The following is a 25,581-nucleotide window of genomic DNA, read 5'->3' as shown; positions in this document are numbered from 1 at the left end:
GAGTAAACCTAAAGCTATAGGTGTATTACAATCTGGGCGACTCACTCATTGCCTATAATTGTAAATAAGGTAAGTTCACACGACGATCGAGTAACGAGGGAACAAGAGCCCCATTTTAATCAGGTGGTTATCTCTCCTTGGTGGAGATCAGAGCTCCATCGCTCCTGGCCTTCTCATTGTGCCCCCCTGCTGGAAATGACAGCTCCTTCAGAAATAACCAACTTGGCCCCTGGATGGGATTTCAGCTCTTTTGCACTACACATGTACCAATTGTCATTTTACAGCTACAGAGAAACCCCTAAATTATATAAGTGTATAAACTCGGCCTCATTAAATCCCTCCTTTTGGATAGCTTCAAGGTTGGAGAGTATATTACTGTAAGCCAGAGAAGACTTAAATTATATCCGAATGGGAATTGAAACATAGTGGCACTTAGGCACACTTCTTGTCTCAGCTACAGAGGTTTCATTTTCCCCCTTTAGAGTCTTATAATATTACAAATGCAACAGTTTCCTTATGTCAAATCAAACTATCTCAAATACTGCTTCTTGATTCAGCCTCCGGGGCCCTTTTTGGTGAGGACAAAACCACTAAGATATGATCAAACACCATAGCCTGACCAAAGGGGAATTTATCGTTCATCTGAGAGAGATTCCTAATTTGAAACTAAAGCCCTTCCCTTCCAGAAAGCATTTGAATATTCTGTGTGAGTTGTTTTCCTGCGCGTGTGTGCGGGTAAATCGGGGTGTGCAGAGGGACAGGGGGCCGAGGGCAGTGGTTACCCCGCGGCTCAGAGCACACCCTGCCCACGGGTTGGTTTTTCCACCCAAGCCGATATAAAAATAGCCATTTCGATGGGAACCCCGTGCCCAAGGGAGCTGCCGCTGCCGCCTCCGCTGCCACCCAGGGGCACGGCCGGGCCGGGGGCTCTGCGCGGGGCCCTCCCCGTCCCCCGTCCCCCCGTCGGGCACCCCGAAAGGGCTGCGCTGAGCCCCCTTTTAGGCGGCGCTGCCAGCTCCGCGAGAGGGGCACGGCCGCTGTCGGGATCGCCCAGCAGAGCCCCCGCGCCAAGTCCCCCAAAGCTGGGTTTGTCGGGAGGGGGTCGCCTTCCCCCCTTCTCCAGCCCTCGCAAGAGGGTCAGTGGTTTAACCAGGCGTCACCAGGACTTCGTTTTATCCCCGGTCCACTGAAGCGTGTGGCTTTTAGTGACTGATGGCCGCTGTGGCTGTACGCGGCACAGTTGCTCTCACGGTGCGTGCTCCAGATGGGCACGTCCCGCAGGCTCGGGGCGGGGGGGCACGGCCGCTTTGGAAAGGCCACCGAGACACTGAGATTTGTTCTGGGTCAACCCTCCCCTAACGCCAAAGTTGGGAAACAACTTTCGCAGCGTGTGTCGGGAAGGGAGGGAGCGGCAGTGGAGCGGCAGCGGGTGCCGCGGTGCGGGGCGCCGGCACTCGGGGCTGCCGTGGCCGGGGGCCACCGTGGCTGGGGGCTGTTCCCCCGCCCGCCCCGACGCGTCGCCCCCGTCCCTCTTCCTCCCCGAGCCCCGGACGCGCAGACAGCACGTTTCCAAACTTTGAAATGCCAAATCACGTTACTGCTGTGGCAGGAGGCTGCTTTCGTATCTGTGACAGCTGAGTTTTCCCCATCGATTATGTGACACTGCAGTTCATTTACACAGCTCAAAAGCTTAAAGACACTGGAGGAGCCCCCGGTTTAACCCGAAATCCTAACAGAAAGTGAATCAACTTTCTGGCCAGTGTTTAAACTGATAGATCGAAACTTAATTTGGAGAGACAGAAAGGGAGAGAAACGACAGCACGGATTTATCTTGCCCGGCGTCCTTCGCTGAAACTTTAGAAACTGCGGCGTGGAAAATCCAGGGCCGAGATGCTAATGAGAAGCAGCGCGTTGGGTGTTCAGGGATGTTATAGGTTTCAGAACGCAGATTACAGCGCCTGACTTTTTGTGCGGGTGCGTGAAATAGGTGCGCGGCCCGAGACTGCCCGCGGCTGCCGGGTGGCACCGGGCTCCGGGGCGTCCCTGCCCGCGGGGTCGGGCAGAACTTCCCGGCTGGGTAGGCCCCTCCCGGGCTGCCCATCCGGAACGCCTCGGGCCGGCCACCGGCGGGCAGGGAGGACTTGGAGAAGAGGGGGGTGCTGGGACGGTGGCATTTTCCTCTCTCCCATGGGGACGGGATCGTCCCCCTTGTGCTGCCGTGTCCTTCCCTGGGCTTCTTTCAGTGGGGGCTTTCCAGGAGCCAGCCCAGCGCTCGGTCCCTGCCACTCCCTCCCCCGTCCTCGCCGAGGTTTCATTACTTGCTGTTAGTGCCTGGAAACAATAAAGGATGTGGGACTGGGCTTTTATTGATTATTTGTCACCCTGTATTTGTCAGTTTCAATAACTTTTCCTGAAGTTTTACTTACGGGCACTTGAGCTTTCGGATTAGGCCAGCTCTGCGGATTGCAGTGAGGGGTAATTATCCGCTGGCCTGCTTCCCTGCAGCCGGAGAGAAAAGAGCATTAACGTATAGAATGGGCAGGATCCGGCCTGAGCCCCCCCTAAAGCGCTGCCCGGGCGAGAGGCGGGAGCAGCCAGGAGCAGCCGCTGCCCCGCCAGCTGCCCCCGGCCCCCCCGCCGCCCCCAGCCCCGGGGTGCAGCGAGCCCGCGCTCTGCCTCCCGGGGGCCGGAGCCGGGGGGCTCCCCCAGGCCGTGGGAGCCCCCCCTTCCTTGGGTTTAGAGGAGAGAGATCAGCCCTCAAGAGACGGTCCCGCTCTCGGGAGGGGGGACCCACGGCGCTGGGGCCCGAACCGGGGCTCTCGGCTGCGGCCAAATCCCCGGGATTCAATTAAAAAGCTGGCTCGCGCCGCTGGCGGGGAGGCGAAGCCGGGGGATTTGTATTATGAAGATCGACTCTTCAAAACTGCCCGCCTGGCAGCCCGGCCGCGCTCCCGCCGGCCGAGGGAACCCGGTTGCCCCGGGCGGCCCGGCCGGAGCCCCCGGGAGCGGCAGCGGAGCCGCGCCGGGGGCTAAGGGGACCTGGGGAAAGCGGGCGGGGCAGCGGCCCCCGCCTCTCTCGCAGTCTCTTCAGAGAGGGGGGTCAAACCTTCCTCGAAAGAAAAGGCCTTATCCCTGGCCATCTTCCTCCTCTGATAAGTTTCTGGCCGCTGCTCCAAACGTGCTCCAAACATTGTAGGCACGCTAAAGGCGAGCATCATCGTTCCGCGGGCTGGCAGGGTGCCTATCGTGGCGAGTATAGCGTTTGATGTGCTGTATCTCATGCCACTGCAAGCTAAGAGACAAGTGAACACAGAGTACCCAGTTACACGGGATTTAATTACAGTGGAATGCATTCTCCATGCTGATTAGGAGCAAAATCAATCGGGGGCTTATTTGCCACAATGAACCAATAAAAACCCAATTTATTAAAGCAATAATCTCAGCCCCAAATGGTCTAAATATTATTGTTTCAATGGTATTGAGGGAATTCAGAGTGAAAATGTTACACAGAGAACATCAGGGAGTCCTACTCCATGAATTCAGTAAGAGTTTCTAACCCCATTCCAGGAGCTCACTTACTGGCTCAGAGATCTTGGAAGCAGGGGGCCAAGTTCCCCCATTTCAGGTCCAGGTGTCTGGGTTGCTGTAGTACCTACAAGGCAAGACACTCTGTGGTCTGCAGCTGTCTGTGCTGAGGCAAACGTGGTATACAGCTTCCCACTAGCTCTTAAGGATTTCCTGTTTTTCAGTGATTTATATGTGAAATTCCTAGAGGAGGGTAGGCCACACAAAGATCCCCAAGCTATAGGCCGGCATAAAAGCCTTGTGACATTGTTAGACAAACACCACACAGTGTGCCAAAAAATTGTCGGGTAGGCATGAGGGAGAAAGGGATTCCCTCAGGAGGGTGCTGAGCACCAGGCTGGAGCACATGGGGGACTGTAGTGCCCTGTCTTCCCCTCTCCCACGTGAAACCAGTCCCATGCCGTGCCACCCCGCAGTCTGCAGGGTGCTCCCCGGGCACTCGGTGGGAGGCTGGCGGGGCTGCGGGAGAGGCAGCGCTGGTGGGCCAGGTCACCCTGGGAACTGCGGGGTCCACCACAGCTTAAAGTCTGTGACTCAGGAGATGCTGATTTTGCTTTACAGCTTTCTGTAACTCCAGTCATCTCTGTCCCAAACCGGAGAGGACCTCATTTCCTGCTCAGTGCTGTGCCAACCACAAGGTCTTTTCATAAGGCTGCCAGGGGTGCCTGGCTGCGGGAAGGACAGTCAGTGTTTGTCACCAGGGAATGAGCTGGCATCATAGCTCTAATCTGAGTCAACAACCTGGCTAGCCCTGAGCATGACTTCATAAATCATGGTATCTAATTGAAAGGCACATGCTTATATATACAGGGTTGTTCAAAAAGAAAGCAAAAAATAAAATAAAATTCAATGAACACTTCTTTTCTTCCCACTAGACTATTAATCAGTCACCTGATTGTTTCAATTTACATTATTTCATGCAGAGAAAAAAGAGAAAGCATAAAAACATCTTGTATAGCCATAACAAAAACACAAATGAAAAAAATTCATCTCCTAATGAGAGGCTTAGCCTTTTTCTAACACATCCTTAATAACAGTAAAACAATCTTTAAGTGTTTTTAATTTAAGCTGTTTTCATGTTTAATTCACTATTGCTAAATAATATTATCATATGTCTATGTATCTATTTAGCATTGAGGTATATGATATTTCAAAGCAATTGAATCAGTTTTGAAAGGAGAAAGACTCCTGTACCCTGCCTACATTCACTTTTTTTTTAATGTTAGTTAACACACACACACTGGAGTTTTCTTATCCTTCCAGCAGAAATAAAAAATAAATCTGGAACAAGAGATCAGTTATGTTCTTTTTGCTTCCTACACCCCAACCTCCTGCTTTATTTTTGTATCCATAGGGTCTGTGTCATCTCCTCCCGTGAGAGGCAACTCAGCAGCCCGGTCCCCTCTGCCATCTCAGCACTGCCAGTGGAGAAGCCCAGGAGGAGCAGAGCAGTGGCTGTGCAGCAATTTGAATATCCATATTTAACTCTTCAAACAACAGAAGATACTTCAGAACCATGTGTGAGACAAAATGCCATTAAAGTTTCAGTCATTAAACCTCTGTTTAGCTGTACTCCAGAAATGAGCAGTTCATAACAAGCAGGGAATACTGATTGACAGTTTGCCATCAGGAGCCCTTAAGTAGGATTTTTCCAGCTATAATGCAGTGTACTCTTCAGTGCTCCCTTTTGCAAGATGCTATTTCAAGTAGAGCAGCATAAGGAAAATTTACATAAAAGCTTTGTATGTAATATGTGATTGCTCTGAAATTAAGAAGCACCAGTTTTCCCCTTATTGTTTTGGAAATGAAGAGTGCACTTTGTTTTCTTGTTTACTTAGCACGCTCTGTGATCCCTTGATGTGTTTCAAGTGTTTTCTGTCAGCATCACGAGATCTTGCTTACCTGCTAAATTTTATGTGTGAAGTGATAAGTGTTCAAAGTGCCTGAAAAAACCAGCACTAACGATGTCTGACAACTTTTGGGGTTTTTTTTGCTTTTTCTTCTTAAATAATATTTCATGGTACATTAAATAGGTTATGCAGTCTCTTCTGAGAGACCAAAGCAATGTATTGCTGCATACTTAATGTTTCACCAAGCAGATAGTTTTTAAAAGGAAAAAAGATGAAGGCAGCATAGAATCCTTTCCCTGAGCCTTTTCTCAGCTTCTTCTCAATTCAATAAGGAATGGTAGTAATTTGGAGAAAGATAAAGAAAGAAAAATAAATATTATTTCACAATAAACCTCTTAGTGTGTCACTTGTGATCACTGGCAGATACTAGAAATGTTTCTCGTTAAATCCACTGAGCATTATTTTTTCAGAAGTTGAAATGTTTTTAGCCAAACTGTTTTCTCGATGTTCACATCGGATGTACCAGTTAGAGCCTGAGCAGCCCAAGAGAGAAGCAAACAATTAAAACTTTAATGTATTTGATTCTTGATAGACATCCCTGCGAGGTAGGTTTTAACTTTTTCTTTTTCTTCTTAATTTTTCGTCTTTTTTTTTTTTTTTTTTTTTTTTTCAGTAAGAAGGATAAGCTTGGAGTGCCCAGTCACCGTGGTAACTGCCAGAAAAATTCTCCTGAAGTTTGAAGAGGTCAGCTAACGGGGTCAACAACTCTGGCCTCTCTCTGAGCTGGGCCTGCCAGGCTCCATCCTGCGGTTAGGGTGTTAGCGCAGGCTGAGCCCTGGGAGGTGGACCATTCCAGCTCTGATATAAATTTTTTGAGTCAGTTCACGGCCTGGACTCTCCAGGTGGCCTCCAAAATCGATTGTGACCTTGTGACCCTGTCTAACGGAGGCATAGCATCCAACCTAAGTAAGGATTTAGCCAGGAACGACAGCTTTCCACTGAGTGTTATTGGGGACAGTACAAACAATTTGGGAAGCAAGGAGGTAGGTATGAGGAGTAGAGGTCATTAAAAGCATATTAAAAAACAATTTAAAAAATCCTTTTTCGTTGAAAGTTTTTATTTGCAGTAACCATTCCTTAAATAAACCCTTTTGGTAACTATTTTTTCCTTCCATAACAACATTGTATCAAGTATTTCAGTGCATTAATATATGAAATACCATCACTTTGATTATCCCAAACCAAACTAACATTTTATCTACCTCTGGATTTTGAACTTGTAAATGAAGCTGACTGACATGTGTTAACCTAGATGTCTGTGAAGTGGTTTTTTCCTTAATATCATACAAACTAGGAGACTGCTTATTAAAGTGGGCTATTTATTTTATGTAGTAATTTCCCTAATATGCGCATTCTTTTTACATTCAAAAGTCTCTTAATCCCTGTAATCTATTTTTAAACTGGGAAATTAGGTAACATTCAGAATAGTGTGGAATGAAAGTGTGAGAGTTTCACAGAGTTTTCCTTTGCTGGTTTACAGTACAAATAGAAAAGCCACAAAACTGATTATGTATTTTTATAGGAAAAAATTTGATCATGCTAAGATCATATTCATAGATAATATGATTTTTTTTCCTTTAAGATTTTAAGCAACAAACTATGTGGGGGAGGGAGAGGCTGTTGCAGTGTTTTCTTATTGAATCTAGAAACTTGCCCTTCTGAGCAAGTGGATTTGCTCTTTGGTTTTATTCCCTCCACTACAAAACCTCGTGCATTGCTCACATGAGTAATTGGTAGTTGTCAGGTGAGTAAGTGGAACTACACTGAGGAACAAAGTCCAGTCTCTGAGCTGGAAAGTGCTATCAGATTTTAAGTGACTTTAAACTGCTCTGAAGGAAGAAAATTGCTTTAATATTTGTTCCCAGTCTAAGAAAAATTGTGCAGTGAGAACCTTGCCCAAACACTTTCTGTGCTTGGCAGGGCCTGGCTCTGACATCTTTCTTCCCAGCCCCTTCCCAGTTGAGAAGTTCCCCTGAGGCTGGAGGACCTGCACAGAGACAGGGCCATAAAACATAGTTCAGGAAGAGCATCTGAGCTGTCCTAAACATCATTGTACTGCTGAGAAGTCCCACAGGTCACAACAGCAAGAATATCTAACTTTTACTTGCAGTAACACCTTACTCTGCAGAAAGTCCCCCAAATCCATGGATATCTGTTGGCCAAGGTCCTGCCTCTTATAGAGTCATCATAATCTGCTCCAGTGGGAGCAGGTTTGAAGACCAGAAGGAGTAAGAAATGGGGCTGAATTTTGCCATAAAATAATTTAAGGCCCACACTTGAACATTCAGATATCCACAGTGACACTACTTGATTCTATCCTGAATATGAATAATAGTTTGGGTTTGGTGGTGATTTTTTAACAGAGCTCTGCTGAAAAGAATTTATTCCCATTAGGAAGGGTCTTGGTTCAGGGCAGTGCCTTCTGTGATTGAGTTTGGGAGGATGGAGCCTACAGCCCTTGGTGAGAACCAGAATATTTGCTTGTTTTTCAGAAAAAAAAATTTAAAATAGGACTGTGAATAGCTGGAAAGTGAATCTTCAATATTTTCAAAAGCATCTGTGGAATTTTTAACAGATTTAAAAAAAATATATACTTACATCTGCTTTGTAATATTAGCACTTAGGGACCAAGTTCAACTTGAAAAACAAGGGATCACTTCTGAAAACAGATAGAACTATTCCACTGGAACTTTTGGACCAGAATTGCCCCAAATTTGCCCTAAAGCCTCCAGCTTGGAATGAGGAATTGTTAGCAGAGGGAACAACAGGGAGATCTCAAGAGCCTGGACTTGCTGCAAATTCTTTAGCTTTGACTTCCGTAGATCATATTGAATTTATAATCGGCTGCAAATTTACAAATGTCACTTGGAACAGGTCCTGGTCTCGCATGTTTTGTACCTCTTCACATTGCTCAGTTCACCCACATCCAAGGATGTGGAGTGCCTAGAGGTGCCTACGTTAGCAGTAGCTGCAGTGGGACAGTTCTTCTTCCCCATCAGTGCAGTGAAGTGCTCAGTCAGCTCCATTTGGGTTCTTGGTAAACTCTCTGAAGTGCAGGCTCTTTGGGTTTCAACAGAGGGATGTCTGTGAATGGGCTTAGTGCAGTGTTAGAGATAAACCAGCAGAATCACCAAAGTCTGTGGTGGTTCCCAGCCCTTGCCCTATGGACCACAGATGATCCATGAGGCCTTTGCAAATTCACTGCAGCTGGTCTGTGGAATTGTTTTACAAAGTAATGTTCATAGTCTTCAATTAAAATTTTTATGAGAAGAATATGTGGCTGTCTGCAAGAAAATCTGAGTTATGAGGGTAATCTGCTACCTGAAAGCTCAGAGGATGTTTGCTGTCGCAGGAGGAATATGTCACAGCCCACAGGCCACGAGGTGTTAGGAGGTATTTTGTTAATGTTTTCAAATTAAACACATGCCCAGTTAAATGAATATATTACTCATGCAAACAAACAAAACAGCAAAAAAATCCACTTCAAAATAAAACAAAGAAAATAAAAGTAATAAACGGACACTGAAGCCTCAGCCTAGTTTGTCTTTGCTCCAAACCCCACATTCCCAGTGCCCTGCAGAGACAGAAAAGCTCTGCTTTAGAGAGCAGCATGTTGCCACAGCCTGGATCAGGGCTGGCAAAGGTCTCTGGGTTCTGGAGGAAGCAGGGAGGGCAGATGAGCACCGGGACTTAGAGGTGTGCTGGCAAAAGGTCCTAAACAAGTGCTGCGCTTCCGTCTGCTTTTACTTCTTCCTCTCTGCCTTGAGAGCGTGTGGCTTGTGTCCAGAGGAAAAGTCAAACTAATTCTGATGCTTTTTCCTATTCTGGGTGCACTAATTCAGAGAAAACACTTATGGCAGCCTTTGTGGAAAGGTTACAATATAGGCTGATACTTTAGGAACTATAGGAAGTTCTTAATCCTTCCCTGCCTATGGGGTTGTCCTTTCTAGACCTGCTCTTGTCTCATCTTTTATAAGGATGTTTCCTTATGTTAAGGATGTTTCCTTATGTTCCAAGAGCAACCAGACTTTGCCATTGTTCACAGCCATTTCTGTTTGTGGCTTAATGCACATCTAGTATTCTGTTTATGCTTTCACTGCTCTCCTACACAGCAGACTGTACCTACACACCAGCTTAGGTGACATCACTCTCAAAGCATTCATTTCTGTGGTTCTTTTTTTCTCCCTGATTTGTCTGTGCATCTTGATTTTGCATTAGCCTAGTTTATTACAGGTAACATGATAAAGTACGTGGAACTTTATGCATTTAGTTGTTCATTTCATGGTCAGTTCTTGTTTGATAAACTTGCTTATAAAAAAGCTTTTAGGTGTTTTTTTTTTATAAAAACAAAACCCCTCTTACTATATAAGAAGAAGGAATTCAGCCATGAGCAGAAAAAACTGAAACCTAGATCATTTTGAATGTATAAAATTTAGCTTGATGTTAACAGTGGTTTAATTACTGGATTTTTTTTTATTGTTATTGCTATTCATAAAGACATCCATTGTTTTCTGCTTTGATTTATGTCCAGATCAGCCCCCTTCAGAGCCCTATTTCTGGCAATCTCAGCAACACGTGGGGGCCTGGCAGCTTCTGCACACGTTGCCATCTTCTCTCACTGCTCCTTCTTCTGTGCTGTTCCACCAGCTCCACATCCTGTCATTCCTCAGGAGCCCTTAATGATGATGGCCTTTCCTCCATCATCTGCTCCATGGCCCTTCCAGAACCAGGGGCTTTTGTCAATGTTTTCAAACCAGTTTAGAAATAGATACTGAAATAAAGGCAGGTGATGTGGCGGTGGGGTGATGTTGTGTCACTGCCTTCCTGTCCTGCATGGGAAGATTACAGATCTTCTCCAGCACTCAGCTCTATGGCCATACAATGAGAATAATAATAACACCATCTTTGCAAAGTGCTTTTATATCTGGAAGATTTGATGCAAATTAAAAGCTACATAGGTTTTGTCAAACCTAACTTTACCCAGCACTTCACCTTCTCCACTGCCCTCTTAGCTGCTCAAGATTTGCCAATAAGCCTTTTAGAGTCATTGCTTTTGCATCATACCTTGCAAAAAATTACATTTGGGCTTTTAAGCTACCCTTGTGTCATAACATACATAGCAGCCCTAATATATCCTTTTCACACATGCATCCTAGCTTTCCTAAAAAAAACCACTCCAACGCTGAACAAACTACAAGCAGCCTGATGATACAGGGTGTGAAGAGCCCGGCAACCTTTGTGTGCTCAAGGCACAGCTTTATCCCAGCCATCAGTGGGACAGTACACATGGAAATGTGTGATCTATTCCTTCCCAAGCCCCAGTGATGCCTTGCTTTGCAGTTCCTCTTGCTGGTGAGTCGCTCTTGTAATTTCCAGTTATGTAACCCATCTCATTTTGTGCATATGTGAATTTCACAGCTGTCAGTGTCAGCAGCGCCTGGGAGGGGTGTGTGTCTTTTTTTTTTTTTTTTTTTTTTTTTTTTTTTGGCAAGCTGGCATTACTCATCAGTCTCATGGTAGTTTTGTTTGAAAAATGCTTGTGTTAGAAAAAGTGGATTTATCAGCTCAGCACTGTACGGTGCTAGCATGCAGCTCAACAAAAGACAAGTGCTCATTTCAGTAACGCTTGCAGCATTTCATGGGGCCCCCAAATAGGCTGAACAAGGCTTCTCTGGCAACTAACCCCAAGTACAGTGGGAAACTATTAAAGTGGCAGTGTCACTGCTCGGAAAAGGGATTTGGTTTTCTTCTATCATTTATTGATGCAGTTGGTTTGTTTGTTTTTTTTTTTTTTTTTTAATTAAAGACTGTGAACTGCATTAGAAATCTCCCTGAATATTGGAGAAAAAAGAGGCCTAACTGAAAATTTGTGGTCCTAGAAGTGATTTTTTTTCTCTCATGCTTTCTTGGAGTGTAGATCGAACTGTCAGTCTGCCCTTCCCAAAGTGGATCTGTTTTATGGGGAAAAATAAGATACTTGCAGCTTTTCAAGTAATACTATAAAGTCAGTGGTGCTGCAGCCTTTCAGGGAGAATTCATTCTCTGTTCAAATCAGTTTATTTTCAGAATGATTTGCTGCACTTACACTTTCTTTTGTAGCTGCTTTTCCAGAATGCAAATACAACCTGGAGAGTTTTCTGTATTTAATCGAATGTGTCAGGTGGTTAAAATCATGTTTTAAAATCAGCATTACATACTGCAACAGTGTCAAACCCTTTGTTCACATTTATTTAAAACAAATGTATTTTTCAGTATTTATTTATTTATTCTCTATGTTTACACTTCACACAGATGGTAAAGATAAACCAGTGGGTTTAATTTTTGCTGAAAAATTGCCTTTTACATTTTTAGGTTCTCATATCCTGGCAAGATGCTACAAACCCCACGCGACAAAGATCAGAGGGAAATACTTATTTGAAGAAACCTCTGTCATTAGCTGTGCTGTAAGTTTTATGAAAGGTTCAATTTCATAAAATGCAAATTCTGGATTAATTGTTCCTCTGCAAGCCTTAATGGTCTCTGAGCTGCATAGTTAATCTACTATCTGCCTCTACTCATGCATCCAGCAGAAGTTAGAGCTGGGTAGAACACATCTTCACACATCAGTTACATCTATTTTAACTTTTCTTTTAACAATTACCTGTGAGTGTTTACCATAACTTGCATCCAGGCAAATGGATTTGGACTTGCACACTCTTAAGGCTGCACAACAGCCAAGCACATCCCCCCTTGGGACACCCATCCACAAAAACCTTTCCGTGGGTTCACCTCCCATGTGTGGATGTGCTCCAGATGCAGCTGTGGCTGCATGGGTGGAATGGGTGGATGCAATTCCTGTGTCATCTGTTGTTTCTCCTTGGAGAGAGGTGGCTACAGGGAACTGTCTGCTTTCTGCAGGGACAGAGGGCTGTGGTTATCAGCTCCTCAGAGTTGTAGAGGCCAGAAGCCTAAAAGCACTGCAGCATTGTTGTGCCTGCACACACACACCATGCACCCCTGTAGCTGCAGTGTCCTGCAGTGCCCTGCGGCATCCCATGGGCATGCACGAAGCAGCCACCTCTGAATACCAGGAGCTCACTGTGATCAACCCCCTGCCTGTCAAACACAGGTGAGCACAACACTGAGGGAACAGGTAAGATATTTGCATTCAGTGGGGAACTCAAAAAAACGGGTACTTGCTGCAGTGTTTCTGTAGTGTGGACAAATCGGAGACCCTGGGTCTTTGTCAGACCAGGCACAGCTCAGGGACTGAAATATTTGTCCCACACCTACCACAGCAAAGTTGTGGTTGTTGACTTGAGTGATAGGGGAGTAGAGGACTGGGATGTCTCAGCCCAAACTCCTTTAAGCTTTGGCTTGATGGGTGAGGTCTTGAACACAGCCAGAGCCTACGACATTAAAGGCTTTATAAAAGCAACAGTGCCAGTTTAAAAGCAACCTCCCACATTACCAGCAGCCCCAGCAGGTGTAATGTGATCCAGGTAGCCCAAGCCAGGGAGTAAACAAACTGCTGCTTTCTGAATGAGCTGCACCAGAGAAATGCTTCTAACTGGGGGTTACAGTGGCTGTTTGCACTGAGCTGTGCAAATGAACAGGCTCCTATGATTCTAATTCTGTGAAAATGAATGGGCTCCTATGATTCTAATTCATATTCCACACAGGTTTCCCCCTCTACACCCAAAATGAAGTAGGCAAAAAACCATAGGGAAAATTTTCCCTGATAAGCCTGTAAGGTTTAGTGGGATTGGGCCTGATCTAGCTGCTTGAACTTCAGTGGGGTCTGTTGCTGGGTTTCTCTAAGCTAGAGAAAACAATCCTGCTGCTTCCAAACTGCCAAGTCAGTCAGAGGAATTTAATATTGTCCCCAAAGAAGCTGCTTTGCTGCTCTTCTGTTGGGTTCCCAGTTCCATTTCCAGTAAGCAGTATTAACTTAGGGGCTTTTTAGTTGGCTACAGTGTTGCCCATTTTTTTCTCCTTCAGCTCCAGCTCTTAAACCTTCAGAGAGCCTTGCTGTGCAGACCAGCTGAACAGAGGCTGAATGTCCCATTTTAGATCCTCTCAGTGTTACTGCCTGGCTCCCTGACTGGAGAAGTGCATAAAAGCAAAGAAGGTGCATCTGTCCAAGTAGAGCCTAGACCCTGACAAGTCCCATGGGCTTGGCAGGCTCTGACTCACTGTGGAGTCCTTGGAGTGTGCAGACTCTGGGTACACCACACTGAGGATCCAGCAGCCCAGCTCTGCTCCAGTATTTCTGACTCCCAGTCTGGGTCCCATCCTGCCCCCGAGAGCCTCTCTCCCCTCCCCTGCCCACGCTCCACTTATTCATGAGTTATGATAACATATAAGCAGCTTAGAGAATTCTTATCGGAGTAAGTTGAACACAATGCAACATTTAACTCTTAATGACAGCCACCTCTGACTGTGAGTGACATGTTATAAATTATGTTTGAACTGGATTTTTTTTGTCTTCAGAGGCAGATATTCCCTCTGCCACCCAGTCGGCCCTGTAACGTTGCACTTGTGGCCTTAATCCCACTTGGATGTGTGCCCTGCTGCCTCCACTTTCCATCACTTGGGTACTTTAGTATTCTTGAACAAGTGAACAATCTTTGTTTCTGTACCTTATTAGGCCAAAGACCATAGCAGCGAGCGATGGCATCAGCAGGCCCTGCAGGCAGGATTCTCTGCAGACACAGCCAACCTCCAACAAACCCCTTTTTATCCTCCTGTTTCTAGGAAGAATTATGATGGTGGTGCCCTGCTGTTGATCAGTCAAATCTGTGGTAGGCCTAGAGATAAGTCCTGTAAGTGTGGTGTACTGTAAAACAGCGGCTCCCATTCATTAGTAGCTTGTGTGTAATAAACCACCCAAAGGAGGGGGGTGGGGAGGGAGAGGGACGAGCAGCTGCAGTGTGCAGGAACAAACAACACAACTCATTCTTGGGAGCCAAAACTTTCTAATTTGCTGCTGGGCTGCTGGGAGCACTCAAATTCTTTCTGATAATACGCTCGTGCCCTCAGTGTCTCTCCCGGCATTTCCCAAGTCCTGCTCTCTCGAGGTCCCTGAGTCTGGGATAGTTTCACTTTGAACCCAAAACACAGAGGGGAGCTGAGCGGGGAGGAGGGGAACACATCAGTGCCCAGTGTTTGCAGACTCCGGCATAAGAAAGCTGTGGACTCCCAATCATTCTGCTGGGAATGGCTGGTGCATGGATCTGCTTGTGCAGTGAGTAAACAAAGCATCACATGGGCTGCAGAGCAAGCAGCAGACAGGGAGCAAACCCAGGGCTCTCTGGGCATGCAGGGGGACAGTGTCTCAGATGTGTTACTGATTTAGAGCCTGCTGGAATATTTAGGAACTTTTATCTCCCAAGAGGTAAAAACCTCAAACAAACCTCAAATGAGTAATAGCAGAAAAATTATTTGGCTTAATCCATTCTAGTTTTTTTCATAAGTTCTGGTAAATCTTTATAGCTTGCAGGCATGTGAATTTAAATGGAGTCTGGTAAATATAATGTAAGATGTTGCATGTGTTGAGACATCAGCAGTTCCTAATATTTGCATAGCTGTGAACACATTGGTGCTTTTGGATCTCAGCCTTGGACCTTCCAACTGCCTGTGGAACATTTCAGACCAGGATGTGAAATTATTGAGTGTTGCACAACTGCTGTCATAGACCAGGCCTTTGTGCTGATGTTTGTATTATCACAGGAAAATGAAATTATTTTCAGATAGCTGCTGCTCTGGAGGAGTGCTGTACCCTCACAGGAGATGACAGTGACTGCTTTTTCCCAAGGATGTACCAGGCTGTGACAGTGCTTGGACTCTCTCCTAACATTTGTATAGACAAGGGCTATTTTAATGACAAATTCAGGCTTGGGCCAAAATGCAAGCACTCTTTATGTAGACAAGGCAAAATCGCAGATTTGAGGTTTTCCACTTTCCTGGAGGAGATCCATCTCTCTCCTCTCTGGGAAGAGCTGTGCTGGGAGTTTTAAGCTCTGAAGTGAGGGGGGCTTCTGCCAGACTGCTGCTTGGTAAAGTTACCCAGTGGGTATGAGATGAAAAGTCCCTGCAGAGCATCCACAAAACAGTGTTAATTAAACCTGGGCACAAAACGTTTTTTTTTTTTTTCATCTTCTGAAAGTTCAGCTAGTACCGTTTAGGTAGTTCTGATTGTGGCATTCGGGCATTTTTAACAAAGTCAGAGTAATTGGACATTTTGATTTTCCTTCCCCCGGCTGAGGCAGGTAGGTAGGAAAGTTGATAGCTTTACAACCAAAATTGGCTGCTCACTGCCCATTCCCAGCACAGAGCCTGACTTCACTATGCTGTTTCCAGGATTTTCAATTAGAATTGCAACAAGGAGCATTTTATGGGAGTCTCTCCATGACTTTTCAAAGAAAATTGCAAAGGTAACACCTCTGGTAATTGCTGCACTGTGTAAGTAGACGAGAGAACCATCAATTGGAAAACTCCAGCACTGGTCAGACTGGCCTGCTCCCGGATCACTGGCAGCACGCAGCAGGTACCTACCTGTGGTCCTGGTGTCAGCAGGTTTGAAGTTATAGATGAGACCAGCAAATTGAGTGAATGTTCTGGGTAGCTATGAAATCAGGGGGTGGAGGTTTTTTTTTGGAGGGTTTGAGCCCCATCTCCAGCACAAGCAAAGCCATGTAATCCTTTCTTTTGCAATTAGAACTGAAAAATAGCCCCGGGCCAGGGCACTTGAACAAGGAGCAATTAGAGGAGCTAGACACTGGGAAAGGCTAAAAATAGTAAATAATCTGCCTCCACAGAAATACCTTGAATCATTAGAAAAGGACATTTTATGAATTTCCTGGGAATCACTTAGTGCTTTATAATGTTCACTGTGCTCTGCCCGAAGGCGCTATATTCCAGCTGCTGTTTGGCAGAGGTAAACATGAGTAACATGACTCTCTTCTTACACTTGAGACACTGAACAAACCTGAGTAAGTCCTGAGATTTTCATACCTAACAAATTGAAACTGGGGGAAATGAATGGATTCATATTTAACTGAGAAAAAAAATATGCCCTACTGCTCTTTCAAGAGAAAAAGTCTAATAGTTTGGGGGTAAAAAGGACATGTTTTTAGTTATTTAATGGCTCGGCCCAGTTTTCTTTTAAAAATAATGTATGAATCAACGATATTCATCCATTAGCTGAATCCAAACTATTATAAAACTCTGCTTATAGAAAGTATATTATTTGAAAAAAAGGATGACAAGTGCTGACTTATTTTGCAGCACTCCTGAGCTGGTTGAAATATATGAACAAAAAACCTGACCACAGCTGAATATTTTTAGTCCTTTGCAGGGACTACACATGTTGCTATTTAATTAAGAATGCCTTGAAAAGGTTGATTTGACTGTTTCTGATTAAGCTTCTGATGCAGGCTTTAAAAATGTAACAAAACTCAGACCTGAGGCTTGCAGGCAACAATCCAGAATCAGCTGTTTGCTAATATGTGTAAGAAAGGGGTTGCAGGTTGCTACAATGGTTTTGGGGGTTTTTTTTGCTGGTAACTTGTGTAATGCTGTTTGAAAAATGCTGTGAACATTAAACCACTTTCTGTTCTGTCTTCTTTATTTACAGGAGATAATTCAAGGGGAGAAAAAAACCTGTGTAAAATGAAACAGCAAATTGTGAGCATCTGTGTGCACACCCGTGTTTGTCCTTCTAGCACTGCTGGCACGCTGGCTCTCAGGAGGAGTTTCAGTGACAGATGACAATGTAACTTTCAGTGCCTGTCCCTCTGCTTCTGTGTGGGGCCTCCTGTTTATTCCCTGAGCTGCTCATCCCCATCCCAAACAAGCGCAACGCGCTGCTGCACTGTCAGCACCTCACCAGCCTCGTGACAGGGATGCAGTACTGGAATTCCGGGAGCTCTTTCCCCACGGCTAACCTGGAGCAGCAGCAATTTTGGTGGAGCAGGGTTCTCGGGGCGCAGAATGGCAGCAGGAGGCACTGCTGCTCCTGGAGCTCCTGCAGGAGCTGAGCACCCGAAGGGTCTCTGCAGGAGTTAATCCATGTCTGTGCTGGGTATCCAAACAGGGGGTGCTTGCTCACCCAGCTGCTGGGTGTGGGGTGACTGGGGCTGGGGAGTGCAGCTCTGGGTGCTGGAATTGCCAAGATCCAGCCCATCCCTTCGGCCCCGCGTGTCCCCCTGCCTGTGTGAAACCGCACAAAGTTTCTCCTAAACGTGAATTTAAAACGCTTTCAGGCTTGACAGCCTCCTTTTAAATAAAAACATTTATGTTGAGCAAAAGGCATGTTTGCCTCTAAAAATAAATGGAATTATAGTTCTAAGATCTGACTTAATCCTGAAGTTCTTAGACTGCACAGTAAGTAGAAAAGAAAGAGGATTGCTTGGAAGAGCAGGGGTGTTAGCAGGATCAGGCTCCATCTTACATCTTCTTGCTCATTTTCCTTCTGGCATTTAATATACCTTTCTCAGAAGTACCACTGGCTGTTTATAACAAAGGCAAAGTAACTTCACATCTATTACCTAATTGAAAATAATGAAGGATGGTACAGAGAGTGCCCATCCAGCTCTCCTGCTGGAAAAATTGAGGATTGCTAAACAAACAAAAATACTGTTCCTACAAATGTATTCTTATACTAAAATCATGTCCTTTTGAAATTAATTTCAGGACTTTTCTCAAATGCATTGTAATTATTTGTTCTTTTTCTACACTGTTTTCTTCGTGAAAATGTATTTAAAATCTGCATTGAGGTTTCGAAGGGTCTGAGGGAAGATGTTTACAGAGTGATGATGCCATTTGCATTTGTTCTATTTCTGAAAATGCAGTTTCTAAACAGACAATATTAAAGTACTTTTGTATTATTTTTTGTGTGGTTTCATGACATTTGTGTATTTCCAGCACTGATTTTGGCACCCATGGAGCCAGGCTAATTAGGAAAGCAGGATCATAAATTTTATTGTTCCTCCATCCAAGTCAATCTGTTCTATAACCCCACCTCTGGTCTTGTTACTCTCTGAATTCAAAGACTTGGACTTTTTTTTCTGCTGAAGCCCTGAAGTACCTGTATTCCAGTTGGGAGATTTCATATTCAGGACAGTTAAAGCTGAAAGAAGCCTGGGCAAGAAGAGAGATTTGTTTAGTAGATGCATTCAAATGAGTCTCCAAAAAAGACTAAAATGAAGACTGAATGAAATTTATTGTGGCAAAATTTCCTGTGTGGACTGCAAAAAGATGTCTACACAGAATTGAATCTGCAACTCAGCCTGCTCATCCCTCCCAGCACCTTCCCATCCTTCCCTCTGTCCCACAGAACAAGGGAATGGCTTTCTGCCAGCTCAGCAGGGACCTGGCTGGGCCTGCCACCTGCTGCAGGCCCATGGAGACCCCAGGACACCCTCCAGGGCTGCTTGGGCTGACCCAGCTGGTGGGACCCCTCATTGCCATGGAGATTGGGTGGGCAGTGCTGCCCTGCAGCAGCCCACATCCTGCCTGATCCTTCCTGCCCACACGCCTGGGGTGGGCTTGGGCACACATCACTTTTTTGAAACAAGTTTATTGGCTGTGGTGCCTGGGTTTTGTGCACAAGGACAAATTGAGCCAGAAATCCAGGGGATTTCCAAGCTGAATCTCCACCCCGTTGCAGGGTCTGGCTCTTGCTGTAACTCTGAAATGAAAGAAACAGTCTGTTGTTATAAAATAAAGCAGTGTTTTAATGTTTTGCCACTGAAAATTTTCAAAAGCAACGTTTAGATTTTTAAAAAAAAGGGGACTTTGTTTTTTCCTGATGAACATGTAGCACAAAACATTTTAGTCAGTTCCAGGTTGAACCCAGCTCACTTTATCTATTTAGATTCAAATTTAAACTAGTTTCTATTCAATGTTTTTAAAGGGACACACACAACGTCATTCTTCAGCATGACATTTGAGTCTCACCCCCTGCCAGGAGGGATACCTTAACCTCCCTGTTACTGAAAAGACCAGAGACAGAAAAATAGCTTGGGTTTTTTTTGTACATCCCTTCACATGGTCACTTGGTACTACTTGGAGTAAAGTGAGTTCATTGTAACTCCTCTCCTTTGTGTTTCACCTTCAGTTTGTGTGGGACTTTCTGTAGCTGTACAGACATGGACATAGGAAAAATGAAAAAGCAATTCCTGCCTGCCCTCAAAAAAATTGCTATGTGGATTATAAGGGCTGCATGGACTAGCTACAGGGAGACTAAGTGAAAAAAAATATTACTTTGTAGGTGATTTTGGGGACCATCAGTTTATTAATGTCTCCCTAAAAAGAACTATTAAAAAGTCAAGCCAAACCATCCCTATGTGTCAGTGTAAATGTACTACAGACTGTTTTTGCAGAAAATCTTTTAAACATAGCTGTGAAATTAATGTGAATAAATCTGAAGATATTTTTCACATAAGTTTTTGAAATCAAAAATCAAGGAAAGTTTTTTATTTGTTTGTATGGTGAGAGGGAAACAGACCACAGGTATGCAAAACAAATATATTGTTACAGTGCTCCCTACATATCTCCCTATCTTTCTCAAGCCATTCCAACCAAAAGCTTTTGTAAGCATGTGGGGGCAGCACTGACCTTTTAATTCTGTTTATATGATGACTAGAAAAAAGAAATCCCTGGTCAGCGAGGGCCTGAACTCATAGGAGTTGCCTCAAGTCGTTTTAAGCAACTTTAACTCGAGGCATTTCTGCAGGCAGCAGCTCTGGTGCGGGACCTGCTGGCTTGTCTCTGGGCCAGGGGAGACACAGGGACACTGACACTTGTCCCAGGAGTCTTAGGAGATGGACAGTGATCAGGTCCTGTGCCTGTGAGCAGGACCTCAGAGCTTATACATGGCTCAAAATCTTGTCAGACAGTTTGGCTTGTGGCAGCACTGGAGCCCAGCACCGGAGCTGGTGGTGGGGCTGTGGTTCCTGGGGTGCTCTCAGTAGGCTGAGGTGTTTGGGGGGTGCTCACTGGATCCAGAGCAACCTGTGGGGCTGCCCCAGGCTCAGGGCAATGGTTCTAGGCTGGAAGCACAGAGGTTTGCAGGCTGGATGCTTTGGAAGCACCCTATGCTGCACCAGCCACCCTCCCTCCGGCAGCCGTCCCCGGCTGTGCCGTGCCCGGTGGCCAGGACCCGGAGGAGAATCCTGTGTGCCCCCTGGCAGGGACATGCTCAGCACTGGGATGTTCAGGGGCCTGGCTGAACTCCAGCTCCCCTCACGCTGGGGCAACCACTCATCCAGCCCCACAACCCCCACGGTGTTTGAGTTCACTTTCAGGTGGTTTTGTTCCCCAAAGCAGATTGGGTGTGAGCCTCTCCTCCAAGAGACATCTTCATCTGTGCTGCACACCCAGGCCCATGGAGGGTGAGGATGCAGAGTTAATGTCCAGCAGCAAAGGAAAAGAGGGGAAGACAACGTTGCACCTGTGAGGTGAGGGATTGCAAGACAGCCCCTGGGCAGACAGGAGTGGGGCCACGTTGGTCTCTGTCCCTATGAGTCTAACAGCAGCTTTCAGCACATACATAATTTTTCTTCTTTTTTTCTTTACATTTAATTTTTTTTTTTCTTAACCTCTTGCTCCTACATCAGTGCACAAAGATATGGAGACACCGCCCGTCCCCAGAGATGTGATCCTGTGCGGTGCTGACCCACTGGACAGAGCCAGCCAGTGCCCACTGTTGCCATCAGTGCCGGGGGAATTAAGGGCATTTCACAGCTTTGAGGCACAGGAACAAATTGTAAACTGTAGTGTTGCATCCATGTGTGAACACACACACACACAGAGACACACAGAATGCCGCCAGCAGCTGATGCTTCACACTAATCACTCTTATAAATGCCTCTAATTAGACTTATAAATACTTCTAACTTTCCAACAGGGAACAAAATGCCCAACGGGCTTAATGTAAACTGCGGAGGAAAAAAAACAAAAAAGAGTTAAAAAGATGAGCAAAAGCTGTTTTTAAAGCTGGCAAATCCTACACCAGCAATTCAGACCCCAAAATTGCAGAGCCCCACACCCCAGAGCCCCCCAGGCTGCGGGAGGAGGGGGAGCGCAGCGTGGGCAGAGCGGGGGGAGCGCCGGGGAGGGGCTGCAGCCCCCGGCCTTTGTAGCCGGAGGGGGAACATCGGGACCCTGCGGAGAGGGAACACAGAAACCCTCCCGGCGGCGAGAAATGGGCCCAGACAAAAGCCCGTTACATGGTTGCAAATCACCCCGCTGCTGTTATTTTATTTACCGCTGCCCGCGGGAGGATTGTTTGCTCTTGCAAAATTTTAAGCTTCCCCCCCCCCCGCCTTTTCCTTCCTTTTCCCTCGCTGCTGCCAGCAGCGGTCCCTGGTCCCACAGTGCCGCGCACAGACCGAACCCACTTGCGCTGCCGGCCGGGGGGCTGCGGCTGAGCCTCCCACCATCCCTGTTTGGATGGAAAAATAAACGCTTTTCCCAGGAAACAGCCCATGGGCGGCTTATTTTGATGTCGGGGTGAGGAGCACAATCCATCCAAGCCACCCTGTGTGTTTGTTGCTGACGGGCAAAGGCTCTTACTCTCCCATGGCGTTCTCTGCTGCGACAGTAAAAACTTCCAGTGGGTATCAGAAAACTTTTCTCATTCATCTTTATTTCCAAGCATCTCCACATTATTTTTCTGAGGGTGCAAGACAGAGGAACAAAGGTCTCTGGAGCATCACATTTATTTTTTGGCTGTTTGTTTGGGAGATAAATTTCCCTTTCAGTGACTCTGCAGGCCAAGGGAGTCCCACTCACCTTCCCCATCCTCTTCAGGCAGGTGAAGTTTAGGACTTGGGTATTTTAACAACCACGGAGAACGTGAGTCCTTGGTCAAAACAACCTGTAGACTTTTATACTTTGCAAGGGTACTAATACGGACAGGGATTTGCTGGTGGTTCCCCCACCTTCAGCTTTAGGGTCTGTAAAACAATTTTTGCATGTTAGCTGCTGTATGCATGAAATCACTGCCAGTGTGGGGAGGGAGGAAGGAAGGAAGCTGCAGACATGTTATTTGCGGTGATGTCTTTGCCGTGAGGGGCACAGGGGGAGCCCCAACCAGGTCCTGCTGCCCCAGCCCTCTCTCAGCCGGGAGCTGAGCTCTCCCTCCTCTGACAGGTATTTACAAGGGGGTTGAACAGGTAATTAGCGCCCAATCCAGGCTGCGGGAAACCCTCCTGGTCATCCCGCCCAGCACGGGCAGTGACGGGAGCTCTGATTTTCGACGGCTGATTGAGCCTGAACAAAGGCCCCAAACAGCACCGAGTGCCCGGCTCGGGGATGGTAACTTTAGAGCCAATGGGCTCTTTTCCCATCAGTTTAAAGCAGTGTTATTTTTTTCCAAGCTGATAACATTTTAAACATATTGCAAAACGGAGTTTTCCTGGGAAGCAGGGAAACCCTTGAATTTGCTATAAAAGAAACTTCTGTGAATAAGGAAACCCGTTCTGTGAATTCACCTGTTGCCAGCCAAGGAGAAATGTTTGGTGTTTTATTTCAATCAAGAATTTGCCGCATATCTGGTGCTTTATCTAACCTCACTCTTTGAAAGTTTTGATGTTATGCTTGGCAGAGCTCTCAGGTTCAAGCTGCTTCATTATGCCGTGCTCTACAAGTTTTAACATTTTAGACTGATGGTATTGAGGGAATAACAATACAGCCTGAAATCCTCACAGAATGGGCAAGGTGCATTTCATGTGGCCCAAATGAATCTTGAATTTTTTATCAGTTTACTCAAGCACTTGATGCCATTGAAAAAAATAAACCTCACCACTTTTCTACTAGAAGCAAAGTCTTAGAAATGAACACATCTGTAGCCATCAGGAGATAATTTCTGGCCATGACCAGCAACTACATCACCTGCATGTCCTTCTCTGCAGGTGCAGAAAGCCAACAAACCCTGTGTTACCAGCCCCCAGCTGAGGAAATTTGCCACGGTGCTATTAGTATAAACCTTTTCCATATCCTCGGTGTTGGTTTAAATTCTATCAATTCAGTGCAGTTGTCCTGACATTTGAGCAATCTATCTACTTCAGGTGAAGCACAAGGGTGGAGGATGTCAGGCAGAGCCATTTGCCTCACTGGAACTTTGTGCCTCACTCCCCCATTTTTATCAAGCCTTGTCTCCCAGCCTTTCTTTTTTGACTTTATAGAGAGATGTCCTGTAGCAGAAGAATTTGATGGGGAGTCTCAGCTCCTTGATACCTGTTTCATGCCATTATTTACATGAATCCACATCTCCAGTCCTGACCACTTTTTCAGCCCACTGCATTTAAGGAGGTCACCAGGTGGGGTGAGGTGGGTACTGGAACATGTGCCCGTGCTTTGATCATTTATTTGTTTTTTACAAATATGGGGTGTTGAACTGCAGTGTTGGGGCTGCCCTTTTTCTCAGGTGGTGGCAGCTCTCAAGGAAGGTGCAACATCAGCTGGCTGTGGACAAAACCTCTGGCATTATCCCAGCTGGAGCCACTCCTGCTGGGAGCAATGGGTTTGCCCATACACAAAACAAATTAGGAGTAGTGCAATTCACTGGCCAGTGATGGGCATGGCCCCGTTAGAACCTCTAATTTTGGGTGATTACATCTTGAGCACAAGGAGTAGGATTTTACTCTTATGGTGTTAAATGTTGGGCCTGACTGTTGAGTGCATCAGCTTAGGCTGCAAATAGGAACCATTTCTGTAGTGAAGACCCTAATCTAATGAAACAGATCCCAGCTGTAGCTGTTATTTAGAATATTCATAACACCTGCTTGCTTGCAGTCACTCTGTGTGGGTCTGGTTGGAACTCAACACTTGCTGCATTCTCTCTAGGTAAGGGTTTTTACTTTCATTGCCATTTGTTTGGTTTTTCTCATAATTATGGTGTTGCTTTTCTAGAGAACAGGAAAAAAAAAATCTCTGCTCTAGGTAAAGGATGGGTAATTTCTGTTTATTGAAAGAGGGTTTGTTTGTTTAATGTTGTTATATGTGTACTGTGGGGATAACCTGCAAATGTGCTTAAATCTCATGCTCTTTTTCTTGAAACAATTGAGTTTTATGTAAAAGTTCATGCTGAAATTGAAAATAGTACATTTATTTTCACATGGCTGAAAAGTTAATTCTATACTTCAGAAAATACATATATTTCATCTGGGGCAGCAATGCTCTGTCAAAATTGTAAGTGGAGTAAAACAGAATTTATTGCTTTGATAGTAAATATCTTCTTGACTCCTACACTGCATCTTGCTGAGTACAGAGAAGTGTAATGGTGGTCTGTGTTAGTACTGAAAGGGGGAATAGTTTTAGGAGTCCTAGGAATAGTCTGAAAAATCATGTAAGGAGTGAGTTAATTTTGTTAAAATAAGAATCACATAAGGAGCTTTGGTCTGGTTTTCCTGCAGAAGGTGAAGAAGCCTTTTAATGCTAAGAGGTGTAAAGGTGTATGGTAAGAGAAGGTTGTGTTGCCCATCAAAAATCCTGGGTCTAGGTTATACACAGGAAATGCCGATAGGTTAATTACCTTTGGGTTTTTTGTGTACTGGTTTGTGGAGTTCTGGAATGTTTTTCAGCTTTGTCCTTCTGCCTGAGGTTGGAGATGTGCTCTTCTTGTTCTTTTGTAACTGCAGGAGTGGGGTCTTGAAAGCCCACCCCAAAGACCTGTAAGATTTTTCCGTGGCACCCTGGGGTTCCTGCTTGGAACAGCAGAAGGAAACCAGGGGCACAGGGCTCAGCTGGACACACCATGGGTACACAGCACTGGGATCTTCCTGGGCCACGTCCTTACCCAGTAAGAGCTTTAATTATGACTAATGTGATGCTATAGCAAAATGCAGTTATAACTGTGCTAAGACTTCAGGAAATAAAAAAAGAAACATTTAACTCACAGGAAGGTTTTAAATATCTTGCTGAAAGCTGCTGGACCTGAGCTCCCAGATCTCTCCCTGCAGAACACACTTTAGCTTTGGATGTACCTTTAAAGACTTTAAACAGCTTGAGACTTGTAGTTTGCCACAGGAGCTTAGAGCAAATTCCTGTTTCTAGGTTTTTTTTCTTGTACGCCTGAGCTGGAGTACAAGAGCCCTGC

The 25,581-nt window shown here is 45.6% G+C and overlaps 2 long non-coding RNA genes across 9 annotated transcripts in view; one reads left to right on the top strand and one right to left on the bottom strand.

Moving 5' to 3' along the window:
- Positions 1–21,826: 21,826 nt before the first annotated feature.
- LOC138114977 (uncharacterized) lies at positions 21,827–22,603 on the bottom strand. The gene is made up of 3 exons (XR_011152898.1): positions 22,524–22,603; positions 22,275–22,438; positions 21,827–22,155 (listed from the first exon to the last, which is right to left on the bottom strand). It is a non-coding gene; the product is annotated as an uncharacterized lncRNA (long non-coding RNA).
- Positions 22,604–24,286: 1,683 nt separating this feature from the next.
- The window catches only part of LOC138114711 (uncharacterized), a 316,350-nt gene continuing 315,055 nt past the window's right edge, over positions 24,287–25,581 (top strand). For 5 of the 8 annotated variants that reach the window (XR_011152739.1, XR_011152737.1, XR_011152743.1 and 2 more), the window contains exon 1: positions 24,287–24,329. This is a non-coding gene — a long non-coding RNA (uncharacterized lncRNA). The remainder of the gene's footprint in view (positions 24,330–25,581) is intronic. The other 3 variants (XR_011152742.1, XR_011152738.1, XR_011152740.1) reach the window with 2 other exon arrangements.

The sequence above is a fragment of the Aphelocoma coerulescens genome, chromosome 9 (assembly GCF_041296385.1).
Source record: "Aphelocoma coerulescens isolate FSJ_1873_10779 chromosome 9, UR_Acoe_1.0, whole genome shotgun sequence".
NCBI lineage: Eukaryota > Metazoa > Chordata > Aves > Passeriformes > Corvidae > Aphelocoma > Aphelocoma coerulescens.
This window is presented reverse-complemented; position numbering and strand designations above follow the sequence as displayed.